Raw genomic sequence first — 20758 nt, forward strand, 5'->3', positions numbered from 1 at the left:
ATACACACCCCCAGACAGTCTGTTTCAATAGTTTTAAAACCCATAAAAGAAGAATGGCAGTGTAAGGTTGTCATGGAGATTGATCAGTAATAGAAATAATACAAAATATTACATTTAGTTAAGATTCAGATTGTAAGCTTGTTTGGGCAGGGCCTTCGTCACCTACTGTTCCTGCTTGGCAAACGTGCTTTATTACAATCATTTATAAAAGGGCCAACACATACAGCAGCAATGTACAATAAGTAAAACTTACAAATAATTCTAATAGTCAAAATGTCCCAAAAAGGAAACATGGCTGCCTACTTATTTTTGGCATCAGATTTACAGGACTGATACCATTCTAGACATTTTGCCGGAGACGGTTTAGGGAAATCCTTCTCTGATCACCTCTCTAGGGAACATGTAGCCAACCATTTTCCATATCTTCCTGCTTACTATCCTTAACCACCACAGTGATGTTTTATTAAAAAGAACACTATAGTCACCAGAACCACTACAGCAGAATTAAGTGGTTCTGGTGTCTATAGTCTGTCCGGCAGGCATTTTCATGTAAACACTGCATTTTCAGAAAAAGGTAGTGTTTACGTTGCTGCCTAGGCAGTCACTCAGATAGTCACTAGAGGTGATTCCTAATCCAGTGCTCCACAGTGCAGCCCTGGCATGCAGTGTATGGAATGTTCCCCATAGAGATAGATTAATCCAATGCATATGGATGAAGAGATACAAGCGCAGATTTTGCATCAAGACTGATGATCTCATCCATGGAGGCAGTACTGGGTGGGGCCAGGCACAGCAAGACCTGTGCGGTGTGGGAGAAATGGTGAGTACTATAACCATTTTGCTGTAGAGAGGTGGCCAGTCACCTAAACAGCCACTTCAGCACTATAGTGTCAGGCATACAGGTTTGTATCCCTGACACTATAGTGTTCCTTTAAGAGTTCTATCAAGTCACAGTGGCCCACCACCTAATGGTTGTACCTATCATTAAAGTCTCTGTAACACAGCCACAATTCCTTTTTGCAACATTTTAACCATTTGAATCCTAATTATTATTTACTACTATAGATAAAGCACCAACATATGCCACAGTGCTGCACAATTAGAGAATATGGACAGTACATTATAGAAGACCCGGCCCATGATTAGTGATGTCGCGAACACAAAATTTTCGGTTCGCGAACGGCGAACGCGAACTTCCTCAAATGTTCGCGAACCGGTGAACCGCCATTGACTTCAATGGGCAGGCGAATTTTAAAACCCACAGGGACTCTTTCTGGCCACAATAGTGATGGAAAAGTTGTTTCAAGTGGACTAACACCTGGACTGTGGCATGCCGGAGGGGGATCCATGGCAAAACTCCCATGGAAAATTACACAGTTGATGCAGAGTCTGGTTTTAATCCATGAAGGGCATAAATCACCTAACATTCCTAAATCACAATGGATATTGATTGACACCTTGACATATGGATTGACACCTGTCCTCAGAGACCCTGATACACACTGACACAGAGCAGAATAGGGACTGTTCCCCCTACATAGGGTCACTTGGCAGATATGGATTGACACCTGTCCTCAGAGACCCTGATACACACTGACACAGAGCAGAATAGGGACGGTTTCCCCTACATAGGGTCATCATTTTTAGCACAAGGCAGCTCATCTCATCAGGCCTTTTTTAGTCGAATGTATCGCCCACTGTCAGTCGCTTCGGGATCCATCCCTCATTCATCTTAATAAAGGTGAGGTAATCTAGACTTTTTTGACCTAGGCGACTTCTCTTCTCAGTGACAATACCTCCTGCTGCACTGAAGGTCCTTTCTGAAAGGACACTTGAAGTGGGGCAGGCCAGAAGTTCTATCGCAAATTGGGATAGCTCAGGCCACAGGGCAAGCCTGCACACCCAGTAGTCAAGGGGTTCATCGCTCCTCAGAGTGTCGATATCTGCAGTTAAGGCGAGGTAGTCTGCTACCTGTCGGTCGAGTCATTCTCTGAGGGTGGATCCCGAAGGGCTGTGGCGATGCGTAGGACTTAAAAAGCTCTGCATGTCCTCCATCAACAACACGTCTGTAAAGCGTCCTGTCCTTGCTGGCGTGGTCGTGGGAGGAGGAGGATTACTTTCACCTCTTCCCCTGTTAGATTCCCGTTGTGCTGTGACATCACCCTTATACGCTGTGTAAAGCATACTTTTTAATTTATTTTGCAAATGCTGCATCCTTTCCGACTTGCGGTAATTCGGTAACATTTCAGCCACTTTCTGCTTATACCGGGGGTCTAGTAGCGTGGACAACCAGTACAGGTCGTTCTCCTTCAGCCTTTTTATACAAGGGTCCCTCAACAGGCACGACAGCATGAAAGACCCCATTTGCACAACGTTGGATGCCGAGCTACTCATTTCCCGTTCCTCCTCCTCAGTGATCTCAATGAAGGTATGTTCTTCCCCCCAGCCACGTACAACACCACGGGTACAAGATAGGTGACAACGAGCACCCTGGGATGCCTGTTGTGATTGGTCTTCCTACTCCTCCTCAAAGCCACATTCCTCCTCTGACTCCTCTTCCTCACAATCCTCTTCCAGCGTTGCTGCAGGTCCAGCAAGCAATGCTGATAAGGCTGTTTCTGGTGATGATGGTGACCACAACTCTTCCTCTTCACGCTCATCTATGGCCTGATCCAGCACTCTTCGCAGGGCACGCTCCAGGAAGAAAACAAATGGTAAGATGTCGCTGATGGTGCCTTCGGTGCGACTGACTAGGTTTGTCACCTCCTCAAAAGGACGCATGAGCCTACAGGCATTGCGCATGAGCGTCCAGAAACGTGGCAAAAAAATTCCCAGCTCCAAAGAGGCTGTCCTAGCACCCCAGTCATACAAATATTCATTAACGGCTTTTTCTTGTTGGAGCAGGTGGTGGAACATTAGGAGTGTTGAATTCCAACGTGTCGGGCTGTCGCAAATCAAGCGCCTCACTGGCATGTTGTTTCGCCGCTGGATATCTGCAAAGTGCGCCATGGCCGTGTAGGAACGCCTGAAATTCCAACACACCTTCCTGGCCTGCTTCAGGACATCCTGTAAGCCTGTGTACTTATGCACAAAGTATTGTACGATCAGATTACACACATGTGCCATGCACGGCACATGTGTCCACTTGCCCAACTTCAATGCCACCAACAAATTTGTTCCGTTGTCACAAACCACTTTGCCAATCTCCAGTTGCTGTGGAGTCAGCCACTTTTTCACCTGTGCGTTCAGGGCGGACAGGAGTGCTTGTCCGGTGTGACTCTCTGCTTTCAAGCAAGTCAAACCAAAACGGCGTGACACTGCTGTATCCCTGATGTGGAATAGTACCTGGGGAGCTGGGGGGGGTGCCGTTGATGTGGAGCAAGACGCAGCAGCAGAAGAGGACTCAGCCGAGGAGGTTATGGAAGAGGATGGAGTAGGAGGAGTTGAGGAGGTGGCAGCAGGCCTGACTGCAAATCGTGGCGGTGTCACCATCTCCTCTGCAGAGCCACACATTCCATGCTTGGCAGCCATCAGCAGGTTTACCCAATGCGCAGTGTAGGCGATATACCTGCCCTGACCATGCTTTACAGACCAGGTATCAGTGGTCAGATGGACCCTTGCCCCAACACTGTGTGCCAAACATGCCATTACTTCCTTTTGCACAATCGAGTACAGGTTGGGGATAGCCTTTTGTGCAAAGAAATTTCATCCGGGTATCTTCCACTGCGGTATCCCTATAGCCACAATTTTTTTGAAAGACTCCACCAGCTTGTATGGTAAAAGCTGGTGGGCTAATAGTTCAGACAAGCCAGCTGCCAGACGCTGGGCAAGGGGTTGACTTTCTGACATTGGCTTCTTACGCTCAAACATGTCCTTGACAGACACCTGACTGTGGGCAGATGAGCGGGAACTGCTCAAGGTGAGAGACGGAGTGGCAAATGGTTGAGAGGTGGCAACAGTGGACAGCAGTGGTTGACGTGGCTGAAGATGCTGGACCAGGAGGAGGATGGCGGCTTTGAATTTGTGTGCTGCTTGTACTCATGTGTTGATCCCATAGGCGTTTGTGATGTGCGATCATGTGCCTACGCAAAGCAGTTGTACCTAGGTGGGTGTTGGACTTCCCACGACTCAGTTTCTTTTGGCACAGGTTGCAAATGGCATCGCTGTTGTCAGAGGCAGACACACAAAAAAAATGCCACACTGCTGAGCTCTGCAATGACGGCATTCTGGTGGTGGACACAGCATGCGTTGATTGGCGTGCTGTCGGGCTGACCCCGGGTGCCGATGCATGCTGTCTGACTGTGCCACTAGCTCCTTGCGACGACCTCCCCCTGCTTCCAACTCGTCTCCTCCTCCTCTCTGTCTCCCCATCTGAACTTTCGTCCTGTTCTTCTTCTTGCCGAGCGGGCACCCACGTGACATCCATGGACGCATCGTCATCATCAACCGCTTCACTTGTATCTGACAACTCAGCAAAGGAAGCAGCAGCGGGTACAACATCATCATCATCACACCGTACGTCCATGTGTGTAATGCTGCCTGCCTGAGACATATCCCTGTTATCTACATCCTCTGGCAATAATGGTTGCGCATCACTCATTTCTTCAAACGGATGTGTAAATAACTCCTCTGACATACCAAGTGAAGTGGCTGTGGTGCTAGTGTTGGTGGTGGCGGCAGGCGGGTGAGTGGTATCTTGAGAGGTGCCCGAAGCTAAGCTGGAGGAGAATGGTGCGTCAAGGTTCCGAGCGGAAGCTGTAGAAGATTGGGTGTCCTGTGTTAGCCAGTCAACTATGTCCTCAGAACTTTTCAAGTTCAGGGTATGTGGCCTCTGAAAACTGGGCATTATTCTAGGGCAAAAGGGAATCACAGCACCATGACCACGATGGCCCCTGCGGGGTGGCCTGCCTATGCCTGTAATTTTTTTGGGGATTAGTGGTACTATGCGTGCAAGCTACTGTGAGACCAGATATGGCAATGTGCACTGGCAGAGGTTGGCAGAGTACACGCTGTAGGCCTGACACACCCGCTTGAAGACAAGTAACTGCTATTCAATCTATAACAGTGAAAAAAGTTTTTTTGTTTTTAAATGCACGCTATTGTGACACCAGATATGAGTGGCAATGTGCACTGGCAGAGGTTGGCAGAGTATACGCTGTTGGCCTGACACACAGACGCTTTCAGACAACTAACTGCTAATTAATCTATTACAGTGAAAACATTTTTTTTGTTTTTAAATGCAAGCTATTGTGACACCAGATATGAGTGGTGGCACTGGGCAAGTCGGCACAGTATCCACTGTGAGCCTGACACAGACGCTGGCAGGCAGGCAATTAGATTACACAAAAAAGAGATTACACAAAAAAAAAAGCAGACTGATGTTCTATCCCTAAAAAGGGCTTTTTGGGGTGCTGTCCTTACAGCAGAGATTAGATGAGTCCTTCAGGACTGTAGTGGACACTGAATACACTAGCCTAGCTATACATTTCCCCATGAAATGAGCAGCAGCTACACTTTCCCTCCTCTATCTAAGAATGCAGCTTCTGAATGAATCTAAAATTGATGCTGTACAGGAGGTGGGAGGGTCTGGAAGGGAGGGTCTGCTGCTGATTGGCTGGAATGTGTCTGCTGACTGTGAGCCACAGGGTCAAAGTTTAGTCAATGATGACGAATAGGGGGCGGATCGAACCGCGCATGTGTTCGCCCATCGTGGCGAACGCGAACACGCTATGTTCGCCGGGAACTAATCGCCAGCGAACAGTTCGGTGCATCACTACCCATGATCTTAAATCTGGGCCTCTGCCATCTCTATCTGGCACTATATTGGACTTAATTATGATCTCAGCCTCCCTGATCCAGTCTAGAACCCAGGCTAGGTGGTTCAGATATTCCTCCCAAGTATAGCCTAATATTGCTATATCATCTAAGTGGACCCTGGCATGTCCTTGCAGTTTGTCAAAAAGCCTGTTTTCTAATCTTTGGAAATTTGCTGGAGCATTTTTCATTCCAAAAGGCAGGCTAAAAATTCCTATATAAAAAAATAATAATGAAAAAAATACAAATAAAATACAACCTGCCATTAGGCTGTACTAAGTTCCATAGTAGTCAGACATTTTACCCCTGTAAACTAATAAAGCATATCATCCATGCATGGTGTAATGTTTATCATCAGTGACTGTATGTAATTTAACCTCCTGTAGTCTACGCATAATCTGGTGAATCCATCTATTTAGGTGACTAAAACAACTGGGGATGTTCAAGGACTGTGGGACTTCCTAATTACTCCTAAAGTTGTCATCTCCTCGATCTCATTCTTCCAGTCAGGCAAAGGTACTTTTATACTCAGGAGATTTAGCAGAGCACAATTAAGTGAGCTTTATTACAGAAGCAAACATCAAGTTTACAAAATAAACTGTTAAATTGCAATGTGCAAGAACAAAAAAAAAAGTTCAAATAAAATATCAAACGTTGAAAATAATTGTTGCTAAAGTGGCTTTACAATAAGGATCAAAATATACCATATGACATACAATGTGGTGTCAACTTTTACAGCTGGCATGCATTTATTGGGTAAATTGAACTGTCAAAATACTAACATTCACCAAAATGAGACATGCGCCCATCAAATCCATCTATGGAAATTCTAACTGTAAAAACTGAAATATTCAGGTATCTTGTATGGCAATGTAACTCCACAAGATAGTGGCAAAGACATACATTGGGGATATTGTTTCAATCAGAAGTGTTTGAGCATAATTGGTGGAGGAGTATCAGATTTGCAAAACACCCAGCAAATTATAATTCATATGTAAATGACAACGAAGTGTAAAAGGCAAAAATAAACAGCATAATATTATTGACACAGCAAGTGCAAATACATGTAGGCACCGGGGAGCATCTATTAACTGTAGTTTGCAGAATATAACTTCTGAAACAGGGTACTCTTTTCAAGAAAGGTAGTAAATCAGCTATTATTGAACAGGCTCGAAATATTAATTACCTCAGGACCCATGACATGCCATTTGAATAGCCCCTTGTCCAACCATGAAATCACAATATATTATATGTTGTTAACACACACGCACACACATGTGCCAATGCTGTACTAAAAGGCTTGTCAGGTGTGTATGGTCCAACAGATGAAATACCACTTCCACAAAAGGGGCACATATACATTCATGTAAACATAATGTAATGTAACAGCCAGAGAGATCATTCAAACACTTGTCACTCTAGAAATATATCCACAGTGCCTTAAAAAGGGAACATATGTAAAACACCAGATGGTTATTCACCAAACGCTAAATTGTAACAAACTGAAATTTAAATGGTAAAATTCAGACATTGATAATCAAGCTGTGACCATAACCAAATTGAAGATATTACAAAATAGGAGATAGTGAGTAGGCGCTTCTCAAAATGGAGCAGAGGTGAATATAGAACAGTGATTGATACAGCAGTGTTTCCCAGACACTAAATCAGAGTAAATATTAGTAAAGAGTGTGTATCAAAACCACATAGGGAGGGATAGTCCCAAAAACAAGTGTAGTGGTAGACAATAGCCATAAAATACAACCTGAACGTAGGCAGATGGCAGAATCTTATCTACAAAATATAAATATAAAACATAATGTTTTATATTTATATTTTGTAGATAAGATTCTGCCATCTGCCTACGTTCAGGTTGTATTTTATGGTTATTGTCTACCACTACACTTGTTTTTGGGACTATCCCTCCCTATGTGGTTTTGATACACACTCTTTACTAATATTCAAATTGAAGATATGTTTCCAGATCAACTATTTTAGCCTTAATTTGCAATGTGTATTTTAATTGAGTATTTGCTCAATAAACCATTTTAGTAGATGGGCTCATATCATGCACACACATGAATAAGAACAGAAAAGAATGCGCACACACACGCGCAATAGACGGTAAAGTGAAAATAGTGTGATGTGTCAACTATAATTGTGTAGAGTAATGCCAGCTTTTCAAATGCAATCAAAATGTATAATCAGGGTTAACCCAAATACTCATAAACAGATTATCAACCTCAAATATGTATAGAAAAGTCAGCTTAATTACTGTAACCTCATATCCATAAAAAAATAAATAAAATAAAAAATAAAAAACGTTTTTTTCCCTAATTCATGAAGAGACATTACATGGTAATGTAACCCTCTGACAATGCATTCCTTAATGTAAATACAGATTATTAAACAGAAATTCCACAATTTACTGAAGTTGAAGCAAACAGAAAATTACTAACCTTCGTTTTGGATATCAAATATCTTTCTTCAATGGCAGGTACAATTCACAAGGCTCTGTAACACCTGCAACAGATGTCAGGAGGCTAATTACTTGAACAAAGTTTAACCCTGTGAACCCAGGTGTAGATTGATATCCCCAGTGCAAAAAAAAAAAAAAAAAGCTTTTTGGCATGTCATTAACCCTTTAAGAACTAAGGAAATTGTCTTTAGAATCGTAATAAATTCTAGAAATTTGACATGTTGCTCAAATGTAATTTCCTTCTTTGGAATTATGTACATCCACATATATTAGATAGAGATGTTAATGTTAATACCCATATCTCATATAACTGATATTTTAGTACAGTTAAAATAAATAATATATATAAATCTTAGTTTTCTTTATACTTTTGTTTTACAACTAGGGCAGCTAAGAAAGAACATATCAGAATAGATCCATTTATTTGGCCTGATTTTGCAAATACTCCATATGCCTAGAATTGTTGTATAGTTTTGAGTAACAGGTTACACATTATTAAGAGTGCATTACTGATTCAAACAGAACAATTTTTAAAGTCTAATATGCAGTGTGAGACAGTCACTAGAGGCAGTCTTAACCCTGTACTGTAAGTATTGCAGTTTCTCTAAATCTGCCATGTTTTACATTGCAGGGTTAAGGGAAAAGGGACACTGCATCCAGACCACTTCAATGTTGCTACCATTTTATCTTTTTTTTTATTATTCTTTATTTTTGGAGTGCAGAGTTAATTACACACAAGGCAAGATGACAAGATAGGCTGCACTGTTTTTTTTTTTGTAATCAAAAAGGTAACAAAGATAACAAGAGTGATTAACATTGTCTAGGCAAACATATATCAGGACATTCGTTTTAAACTGATGATAGGTACTATCAGATATGCATATGTAATAATAGCAGAGACATGCGAGTTATATCACGAAACAATCAGAAAGCAAGTTATAGGCTAATTAAAGGGTGAGACAACATTAGTAATATTACTATATGACTTGCTGGGTTAGTACTCAAAAGAGTAGACCACTGGTGAGGACTGGAGATTGGACAGGTTCAGAGTGACCTTTTAAATCCTTTTCTGTGACTAATTTGCATCCTCCCCACTATGCCTGGATTAATAAGCATAAAGCAAATAAAATATTTAATAAACAAGTCAGAAAATAAAAGCCGTTCAAATTTGACAAGCACTTGTAAAGACGTGTAGTTATTGGTTCTACGTGTAGATGTCCTAATATAATCATGTGCTATTCAAAATTGTCCTTGTTCGTGAGAGTGATGGCATTACTCCAAGTCTAGCACAGTACCTTATTTCACCACCTGCTGCAACCTCCACACTTCTCATTACCTGCAGAGTATGTCCAAATGTTTTTAACTGTGTCCATATTAGAACACTCTGCTTGAGGGTGGTCCATGAGTCAGGTAGGTCAGCCGATGCCTAGATGTGGGAGGCTGGTAGCTGGTGGGTGCTTGTGTCCGTCCGCAGCTCTATGGGAGGGGAGACAGCGCCAGGCTCTGAATGCTTGGCATTGCGTCTTGAGGCCTTCTCGCTGCACGCTGCGGCTGACCGCCTTTCGCTGTACTCCCAATCTTCCCACTACCTGAGCATGTGTGATAGGACCGTGGGCCCGCCAGAGCCTTGCTCTCCTGGGACCTCTCCGGGTATGAAGGCGGTGAGTCAGGCTTCTGTCTTGAGAGTCCTTCTGCCCATGAGGAGGCCTGTTGCTCCCAACGGTTGTGGATGTCCGCGGTCTGTGGCGCCGAGTTAGGCAGTGTTGTTGGCCCTGTATGCTCCGCTGTGGTTTCGCTGCGGCCATTTTGCAGCCTCCACGTGGGTGCCGCTGTGGCCGGGCGGATTGTTTTGCTGGCACTGGAGTTTCCCTTTAAGGACCAAACTTCTGGAATAAAAGGGTATCATGACATGTCACACATATTGTGTGTACTTAAGGGGTTAAACTACTAAAATCAATGGTAATATTTAGGTTTGTTTTTTTAAGTATTTTCCACACACAAATACAAAGTGGTATTTCCATTTAAAAAATAATAATCTGTATGTGGTGTAACTGCAATCAAATCCTCCAAATTGTGTTAATCTGTGCCCAGTGTGTACAGCAATGCCACCCATGTGTAGGTATTTAATGTTTTGGGAAGTGTCGCATTTATTTTTTTAATTCTTTATTTTTATTGTGCAGGTGGGTACATGGTGTCAACAGACGCCACAACAGCGTATAACAAGATCAATACATGTTAGACAGTGGCATGAGAATATGCACATTTTTCTGTATTTTTTATCCAGCTTAACTAAACAGTTATAGTATCTAAGTTAAAGTAGAGGAGACAAATAATAAAGACAATCGACAATTAGAGCTTAACAATGCTAAATTAGCCGTATTAATGCAGCTAGCGCTTTATGTCAGGTTGCATACTAGCTAAATCATTTCAATAGTCACTCATATAACTGCTATATGCTTACATGTTAAGTTTTTATCTTGGCTTGTTTTGCCGTATATTGCGGCATGGTTTCTCGGCAGGGTTATGTGAAGCATAAAACTATTAACTACTAACATGCCGGGCTAAACAATGCAATAAGAGTTCAGTTGTTCGCATTTCAATATGGGTACCTATTGCAGGGTGTGTGTTCAAAGATTATCGCTAGCGGTGACCATGGCCTGTGAGGTGCTTAAAGAAGTGGCCAGAATGTTAGGTGGAGATAAATGTAGGTTAAACACAACATGTCTAAATTAACGATTAAAAGAGAGGTACTTTGCTATACATACTCATAGACATAGTGAGAAACGATATGGTTATCATGCTTTGACGCTTAAGGTATAATGTGTAGGTTGCGTGATGAGAGATCATAACAGTAGACATAAAAGAAAATATAACATTTGCACGTCATTAAGCATTACTGTTTGCTTGTAAGGCACTGTGGTTCGGAGTTGTGTGTGTTTATGCTTTCTGCTCTCCATGGTTGTCAGTCCTGGACACCTAGTTTAACAGGCTTAAACTGAGGGATGATGGGCCTGGCGCTGATCTGTCCGGAGACTTTGTGTAGAGAGTCTCTATTAGCCGATGCCGTCTCTTGTGAAACAGTGAGCATTGGTTTGTTTGGTGTTGAAGGCTGCAGCAGTGGTGGGCAGTATGAAGATATCGTTCCAGCCCCAGGCTGTTATGTAGGACTGCATCTTGGTGACACAAACTCTGCAACTACTGGAGCCTGAGTTTCTTCCCCTGGCGGGGGCAATGGAGGGCCTGATGGGCTTTGGCCGCTTGCGGCGATAAAGACACCTTGCGTGTGGGCGATGCGTCCGGGTCCCTTTTGGCCTTCAGCCCGGGTGGGCTCTGTGGTTTGGGGGTGTGTGGGTCGCCTGTCGCTGTGCCCAAGGGTACACTTCTCTGTCCCTGCCACCAGCTGCCTCTCTTACCTGCCGTCCGTGCAGGTTTCTGAGTGATTTCTGCTGCTCTCATGCGGTCTCTGAGTTGTGCCCAGAAGCGGCTGAATATTGCGTTCAGGCGCTGTGCGGTGTCTTGTAGGATCATCGTTTGCTGTAGCTGATTCAGTGCAGGCAGCGTGTTGACGGCCGCCATCTTGGGGGAGCCGTGTGGGCGCCAGCACTGCTTTATCTTCGTTTTGCGTCTCCGTGTAGCTGGTGGCTCCAAACACACCGTGCGGACCGGGGGTCCAGAGGGGGGGTAGGAGGTGAATAGCGTGGAGGTTCTATCTGCAGGGTCGCCCGCGAGGAGAGCGGTCGCCTCTCCCCTACAGGGTCTCGAGTATGCCTCTTGGTGCTGGTGCCGGTTCCCTGTAAGTAGCGGGTTAATGACTGGTATCAATCGTTTTGCCCGGGTGTCCCCGACTATGCTGTCATCCTCCCGGTGTGGTGCGTGCAGTTTTATTGGGGTCTTTGCCCCGAATTGTGCCATTATGCTCAGGAGCTCTGTTTCAGCACGTCCATGCAGCCTGGAAGCCAGGCTCCGCCCCCCAAGTGTTGCATTTATTGAAGTATAGCAGACCAGAAATTAAAATGACCCCCATTGTGGCATTTTATTTGCAAAAGTAAAAAACACAGAGTATTTTCAAATGGAATCTTGAGCCTTTTGATATGAATATATGTGGATACAGTATGCCCCTGCAGTCTAACTGCTAAAATTTCTGCCATCTAGGAATTAAAGGGACACCGTAGACACCCAGACCACTTCAGCTCACTGAAGTGGTCTGGGTGCTATGTCACATGTCTCTTAACCCTGCAGTGGTAAGTATTGCAGTTTTTGAGAAACTGCAATAATTACCCCTGATAGTTAATTCCACCTCTAGAGGCTGTTTACATTTAATTTATTTCTATTATCCATGTCTGCTGCTGAGAGCATCAATCATGTTTTCAGTGGGTGTTACACATGCTGCAAGATATATCTCTCCTCCATATTCCTGTATAATGTTTCTGTTCTCTCTTTCCATTTACAGATTGCCTGTCCAAAGCTGCTACAATAAATCATCCTGGCTTTTTCTCTCTTCTCTAAGTGTTCCTGCTAGTGCTGCTCTCACACATAGCCTACCATTCCTCCCTCCCTTGCAGGCATTGCTTTCCCATAGGCTGAATTCAAACAAGAGAAATACCCAGAAGAGAGTTTGTCACAGACTGAACAGAATTACATTGTTATGGGCATATGCAAATATTACAAGTTTTCGAATGAAAATTTGTATTTCTTAAACTGTGTACTTTGTCTTTAAGATATTTTGCAAACTGACAAGTTGTTAGAAATGGAACATATTATTTTCATACAATAGTGTTCAGACTTTAGGACTCAATCTTGTCCTAGGTTAGTGTAATTTCTCAAGTCAGGGAATTTCCCACATCATGTGAACCCTTACGTTTTAGACTAAACTTAGATAAGATGTTCCATGTCAAATGACCAAGTTATGGCCTTGTATCTTTGCCAAGTTAAGGTAGATCCTAAATTGACCTAATTGAACATCTAAGGTATAAATATGTGTACTTATTAATATTAGGACATAGAGGAGTGATTTTGAAGACAGAGACGCTGCTCCATTTTTATCATAACTGAGAGAGAGCTTGCCAAGTTCAGGAGGGTATGTTATTCTATTTTTCTGATTTGCAAGCATATACTTTAATATTATATTATTGTAATGGATTTTATATGTATATATTTATATTTTTATTTAAGAAAAAAAAACTTTATTGCTTCCAAGACAATCCCTATTTTATATTTTATTCTGAATTTTTTAAATATATATTTTAAATAGAGGAACTCTTACTAACTATATAATATTATGGCTAAGATATCTGTATGGCTAGCCCTGCTAAATACTATGCTTTAAGACATTATAGTGTTTTTTTGTTTTTTTTTATACATTCTTTATTTTTGAAGTTGTGTGGGGTGGGGGTACAGACGAAATTGGAGAGGCAGAGGGTAGAGGGTCATGTCAATTCCATCGCTTAACATTTTCTTCAGAGTAGTAACAGTTGTACATATTTATCAGATTTGCTTGAGTAATAACATTGGTTACATCATTACTTTTACCATGAGGAGTTCTGGCGTAGGGAGGGGGCACAGAAAAGAAGAGGGGGTTCGGGTTTGCTTTAGCTGCGATACCAACTTTTTCAATGGATGGGGAGGATGGGGGTGTATGCGGCTTCATGTTATCCTGTGGTTATGTGGTATGGGGAACTGGAGGAGCCAGGGGTCCCATATGCTGTGGTAGGTTTTGGTGTTGCCGTGGATGAGTGCTGAGAGGTAGTCCATCTCCCTTGTTTCTTTCACCTTTCCTGTCACCGTAGCTATTGTGGGGATGTCGGGGCTGACCAATTTTGCAGGCTATAGTTCTCCTGGTGGCCAGTGCTATTTTGGCTATGAGCTCATTTTGTGCTTGTGGTGTGTCCCCATGGGGTTTGGATAGGAGCCATACCCAGGGGTCTAGTGGTATGTCTGTGTGTAGGAGTTGGGAGGTTAGGAGTGCAACTTCGCGCCAAAGCGGTGCTATATGTTCACACTCCCACTACAGGTGGAGGAGGGTACCCTTCTCTCCGCATCCCTTCCAGCATCGGTCCAAGTCTGCCCTGCCCATCTGGGTAAGCTGAAGTGGGATGAGGTACCATCTTAAAAGCGTTTTGTATGCTTGTTCTTTATGGTTTACACAAATGGAAATGGAGGCTGTAGCGTCCCATATGGCTTCCGAACTCCTGGGGTCTCCGATGGGTCCCAAGTCCCTCTCCCAAGCCGCTTTGTATGTGAGTGACTCTTCTCTCGCGTTTTGGCTTAAGAGTGTGTATATCATTGAGATATGTCCCTTCTGTATGGGTCTGTTGATGCAAGCCCTCTCGAAGAGTGTGAGTGGGGTCGGTCCTATATGTTTGTTGTTGGGTGATGTTAGGAAGCTTCTGATTTGTATGTAGCGAAATAAATCAAAAGTAGAGAGTGGCGTGGTCTGTGGGAGGTCTGCAAAAGGTATGATCATTTGGTTCCGGTAAAAGTGGAACAGTCGGGGGGGCGTGGCCAACAACCGCATGGAGTAGTCGCAAGCCGTGCGAGCTCCGTGTACCGCCGAGCCAAAAGCGACAATTTAAGAGCCTGACAAGCACAAATCTTAACCCCACAAGGGGCATCCACTGCCTTCGCCCTCATGGCACCCTCCAAACAGCTCAAACTGACGGATTCGATCCGCTCAGGTAAAAAAGACCGCCCGCGGCAAAAACAAGATGGCGACGATACAGCCACGCAATCCCCAGACCCGAGCAGCCTCACGGACGAAGACAGCTCACAGATACCACAAGGGGATGATTTGGTTACCAACCAAAGCCTGCATGCTATGCTACAAGTCCTAAAGGAATCCCTGAGATCAGACTTTAAACAAATATCTAAGGAACTAAGGAAGGACATACACGATCTGGGTGAGCGCACCAATCGATTGGAATCCAGAACGGATGACATATGCTTGGTCCACAATGATATGGTAGACCAACTGCAGAAATTAGAAGAAGACCAGGCCGCACTAAAACTGAAAGTGGCGGATATGGAAGATCGATCCCGTAGAAACAATCTGCGCTTTCGAGGTATCCCGGACTCAATATCCGCGGAGGCCCTCCCGCAGTATCTGCAAACCATGTGCGCCATTCTTGTTCCACATCTCGAGACTGCCTCTTGGACGATGGACAGGGTACACAGGCTACCTAGGCCGGCCAGACTCTCCGCCGACACGCCACGCGATGTGATCGTGCGCTTCCACTACTACAAGTCTAAAGAAGCATTAATATCCGCGACAAGAAAACTGGATCAATTGCCTGACCCATACCAAAATCTCAGCGTGTTTGCCGACTTGTCTGCAGCGACCATGGCGAGAAGGAGGGAGTTTATTAATGTGACCAAGACCCTGCGTAATCACCAAATCTCTTACAGATGGGGATACCCGACTAAACTTTTGATCTGGCACAACGGAAAGTCGGTAACAATCCTCGAACCAGAAGTGGGAATGGCGAAACTCAAGGAATGGGGCCTGCATCACAACATGGGACATACCTCACCGCAAAACTCGCTCCCTAAGAAACTGAGAACAGACTGGACTATGGCGGGCTCGCCTTCCAGACCGCCAGCGCAGCATGAGACCTGATAAACGGACACTAATTTGCAGTACCAGAGTGACTCCAAGCACTTAAGTATTAATAGGGCTGTAATGTAATGTAATGAGAAATGTTTTTGATTGCCAACCGGGCATTATTGAGGCGAGGTAACAACGCTATTTACTCTCCTGATTCAGTTATCAACTGTCCTCTGCCCGTTATGTATAGGAAAACTCAGTGATTTTCTGTTAGAGTACCAAAGTAACTGCTCTCACTCTGAGTAGTGAGATATCCTTTGCCGCACGCAGTTAACACTGTCTTTTGCTAAATGCTTTACAATAATTATTTACATGCCATGCGAGTGAGCGCCTGAGTGCTCTGGTACCCCCAATTGCACTGAGAAACCCATTGGTCACCACGTCCAACAAACCAATGCTCCGTCCTCTTGAGTGCTTGCTAGGCTACTCAGATATTAGAGGCTATATTTCGGCGGGGACTCCCACCCCCCACTGCCCAATCTAGAGAGATGACAGTCTCCTACACGTGGCAGACACTGTCCCTGCGCATCGAGCAGGATGATTATACCCCCTTACCCCCAAGTTCAACCTTATTTCTGCAATTTGCACTGTTATGTTTTATATGTTTTATATGTTATATGTTGTTTTTTGAAGGTATACACGCCCTTAGCCTACATACACATGAGGCTCACTTGTCCCAAGGTCCCCATGGCCTATCACGTACCCGGCACTCGAGAAATCTCGTACAACGCCAACCAGCTTTCCAAGAAACGAGACGGCACTATGTGCCAACTCATGACACAATCATACCCACACTCATTCCCCGTGCAGAACCAGACCGCAACACCCCATTCGGGCTTTGCGCTTCTACAAGGTACGAAATGAGGGAGCAACAACCCCCCCGAGTAATATTATGGCGTTAGCCACATTCAAAATATATTCCCTTAATGTAAAAGGCCTTAACAGCCCACACAAAAGACGCCTGGTTGTCCAAACTATGCACAAATCCAAAGCTGCTATCATTTGTCTCCAGGAAACACACTTATGTTGCCGTAACCCCCCACATATACGCTCATCTCATTACCCCCAGGTTTTTCATGCATACTCGCCCCACAAATCTAAAGGAGTAGCCATCCTGTTCCACAAGGATTGGGTATTTCAGGAAACAAATAGACACATAGACGCAAACGGTAGACTGCTAGTTCTCACAGGTAACCTCAATGGCATGTTAATCACAATAGCATCACTATACGCCCCGAACGAGGCCCAGGTCGCATTCATTCGCAAATCCTTAAAATTAATAGACAAAATCAGGACAGGCCACATAATTGTTTGCGGTGACTTCAATAGCACCTTAGACCCGACCCTGGATATAAAAAGGGAACAGGACAAATCCCCAACCTCACACACAGTCTCCACCTGCAACGAATTAAGTAAAACAATCAATAATAACAACCTTTATGATGCCTGGAGATCCACATACCCGCGAGAGAGAGACTATACTTATTTCTCGCAGGTGCATGGTACATACTCCAGAATTGACCTATGTCTGGTAGATAAGGCCACACTGATGAACATCGAAGATGTGCAAATCGGCCAGAGGACCTGGTCAGATCACGCCCCACTGACAGTCACATTCCGCTCCGTGTACCAAGCCAGAGGCAGAGGGACATGGCGTCTCAATGAGAGCCTACTAGACGACCCACAAATACTCACTAACGTAACTAAGGAAGCTTCTGACTATTTCACACACAACATGACCGACTCCGTTCCAATTCAAACCGTATGGGTAGCGCACAAGGCCGTCATGAGAGGGATATTCATTAGAGAAGGCTCAAAACGCAAAAAACACACTAATGACTCCCATAGAGCCCTAATCCAAGAACTGACAAACTTGGAAACACAAAACAAAACACACCCTCGCAAAGCCTTAGCTGCACGCATCACCGAGATACAGAGGGAACTGAACGCCCTCGAACTCCTCACTACCGAAAGGTGGATGAGATCACTCAAACTCAGATATTACACGCAGGGTAACAAAGCAGGTAAACTGCTAGCCAACAAACTGAAAGCAAAGCAGCTACAATCCAAAATCCCGTACATCATATCTCCCTCAAAGGGCAAACTCTACAACCCACTAGACATAGTCAATGAATTAGCGGAATACTATGACAAACTTTACAACCTACACAACGACAGCCAGACGCCACAACCGACTCCTACCAATGTAGCTGACTTCCTGGACGGCATACCCCTTCCACATCTGTCCCCTCCAGCCATTGCATCACTAGACGCCCCATTCACACAAGACGAAATCCGTAAGACCATCCTTTCCCTACCCAAACACAAAGCCCCAGGCCCGGATGGACTGTCTAATTACTATTACCACAAAATGGAACCGACTCTCACACCACACCTCACCACCCTATTTAATGCTATCAAAATATCAGGCACCCTCCCTACGGAAATGCTGGAAGCAAATGTTGTCACCCTTCCCAAACCGGGCAAACCGCCCACATACTGCGAAAACCTACGCCCTATATCGTTACTAAATGCAGACATCAAGCTTTACGCAAAACTCTGGGCGATGAGACTTAAACCACATCTCAGAGACTTAGTATCAATTGAACAAGCGGGTTTCGTCCCCGGGAGGCAGGCAGGTGATAACACCAGACACTTTATAAACTTAATAAATTGGGCGCAAACAAACCAACAAGCAGGGGTAGTTCTGGCGCTAGACGCCGAGAAGGCATTCGACCGCCTGAACTGGACTTACATGGAGGCTACACTGTCCAAAATGGGCCTCTCAATACAAACCCTGCGGGGCATTATGGCTCTGTACCAATCCCCATCAGCAAGAATCTTCAACTCCGGTTTCATTTCAAATAAATTCCAAATAAGTAATGGCACACGCCAAGGCTGCCCGCTTTCCCCGCTCCTGTTTATACTTTGTCTGGAACCACTTATAATGCATATCAAAAAACATCAAGACATAGCTGGTCTATCCACACCCGTAGGCACCCACAAAATAGCACTATTCGCAGACGACATCCTCCTTTACCTCACCAAACCTACCTCCTCAATCCCACACCTGATGGCACTTCTCCTACAATACGGACAAGCATCATATTATAAAAATAATCTTAAAAAAACTCAAGCACTTCCCATAAATATCACCTCAACAGAGCTACAGACACTCAAGATGCATCACCCCTTTGATTGGAGGAAAACCTCCTTAAAGTACCTGGGAATCAACCTCACTAAATCACATCATCAGCTGACCCATGAAAACCATATCCCCCTAACCTACAAACTCCAAGCACAATTAGACACCTGGCAAAACCTTGAAATCTCATGGCTAGGGAGAATCAACACGATTAAAATGATGGCTCTGCCACATGTCCTTTACTTATTTCGCACCATACCCATACCTCTAAGTGATAAAATAATCCAAAGATTCCAAAACATGTTTAATGCATATATATGGAAAAAGAAACCCCCGAGACTAGCCAGACGACTCACGTGGCTGTCCCCGAACAAGGGCGGTCTAGGATCCCCAAATGTGAAAGCCTACTATAGGGCGGCAGTGCTAGCCCAAGGGTTAGAAGTGTTGTCAAGTTCCACCCCTCGTATCTGGTCCCCCCTAGAGAACGTATGCATTAGACCATACACGGTGCAATCTATGTTGAGATCGTTCCATGCATGGGATCCACACGAGCGTAAGCCCCTGGCCAGTACGAAGTTTCTAATAGACAGTTGGAAAAAATGGGCCCACAAGCTCACAGGCGTGGACAACATTCTGCACTTTGCCCCAATACACACGATCTCAGAACTGACAGACGATATCAATGTAAATCATTGGATGCAAAAAGGTATAAGGTCAATATCCCAACTATTTTCGAGAGAAGGCATCAAGCCATTTCCAGTCCTTCAGGAAGAATTCGAGCTCCCCCATAAGGACGTTTTCACATACCTTAGGACCAAACACCTTCTCCAATCCCTTCACACGCAACCTAGTGACGAGTCACAATTGACGGCTTTTGGCCTATACTGTATAGGGAAAAAACCACACCTGAAGCCACTATCTTTATGCTACTCGGCACTAAACGATGCAGACCCCCTACATAAACACAAATACATGGAACAATGGGAAGCAGAACTCAATATCAATATACCTACCCCACTATGGTTACAGGCGATCCAGACAACAAAAAGGGTATCCCGTAGTCTAAATCTTTGGGAGGCCTACTACAAGATACTGATGAGGTGGTACTTCGTGCCTACCAGGTTAGCACTCATTTACCCTTCTGTGCCCGACTTGTGTTGGAGATGTCAGCTTCATAAGGGAAACATGAGACACATATTCTGGGAGTGCCCTTCCTTAAAGGGAATCTGGCTAGCGATAGCCCGAGCTGTTGAACTGCTAACAGCACGCAAACTGCCGTTTACACCGGAATGTTACCTGCTCCACCTCTCTCCTACATTACTTGTAGATAACAATAGATGGGTGATCATACATTTGTTAACAGCAACTAAGATAAGCATAGCCAGCCACTGGAAGAGTACACAGGTTCCTTCCCTCCTGGAAATATGGAACAGATTAGACGCTATTGCTGACTATGAAGGGATGGCATACAGAATGAATGGCCAAATAGAGTTATATACCAAAAGGTGGACAAACTGGCAGGCACACCGTAAACAAGTGATAAAGCTCAAAGTCTCGCCGCTATAACCGCCACGTCCATACGATTTTAAGATAACTGCGCTACGCCAATTTGCTAGGCCTCACAATACCTCGATAACCAACCCCAAACAACACCGTCATTCTGCCAGAACATAACTGGGTCTATAACACTCAGGGACTAATTCTTTGTATACCTTCCCCCCCC

This window comes from Pelobates fuscus, chromosome 7 (genome assembly GCF_036172605.1).
Source record: "Pelobates fuscus isolate aPelFus1 chromosome 7, aPelFus1.pri, whole genome shotgun sequence".
NCBI lineage: Eukaryota > Metazoa > Chordata > Amphibia > Anura > Pelobatidae > Pelobates > Pelobates fuscus.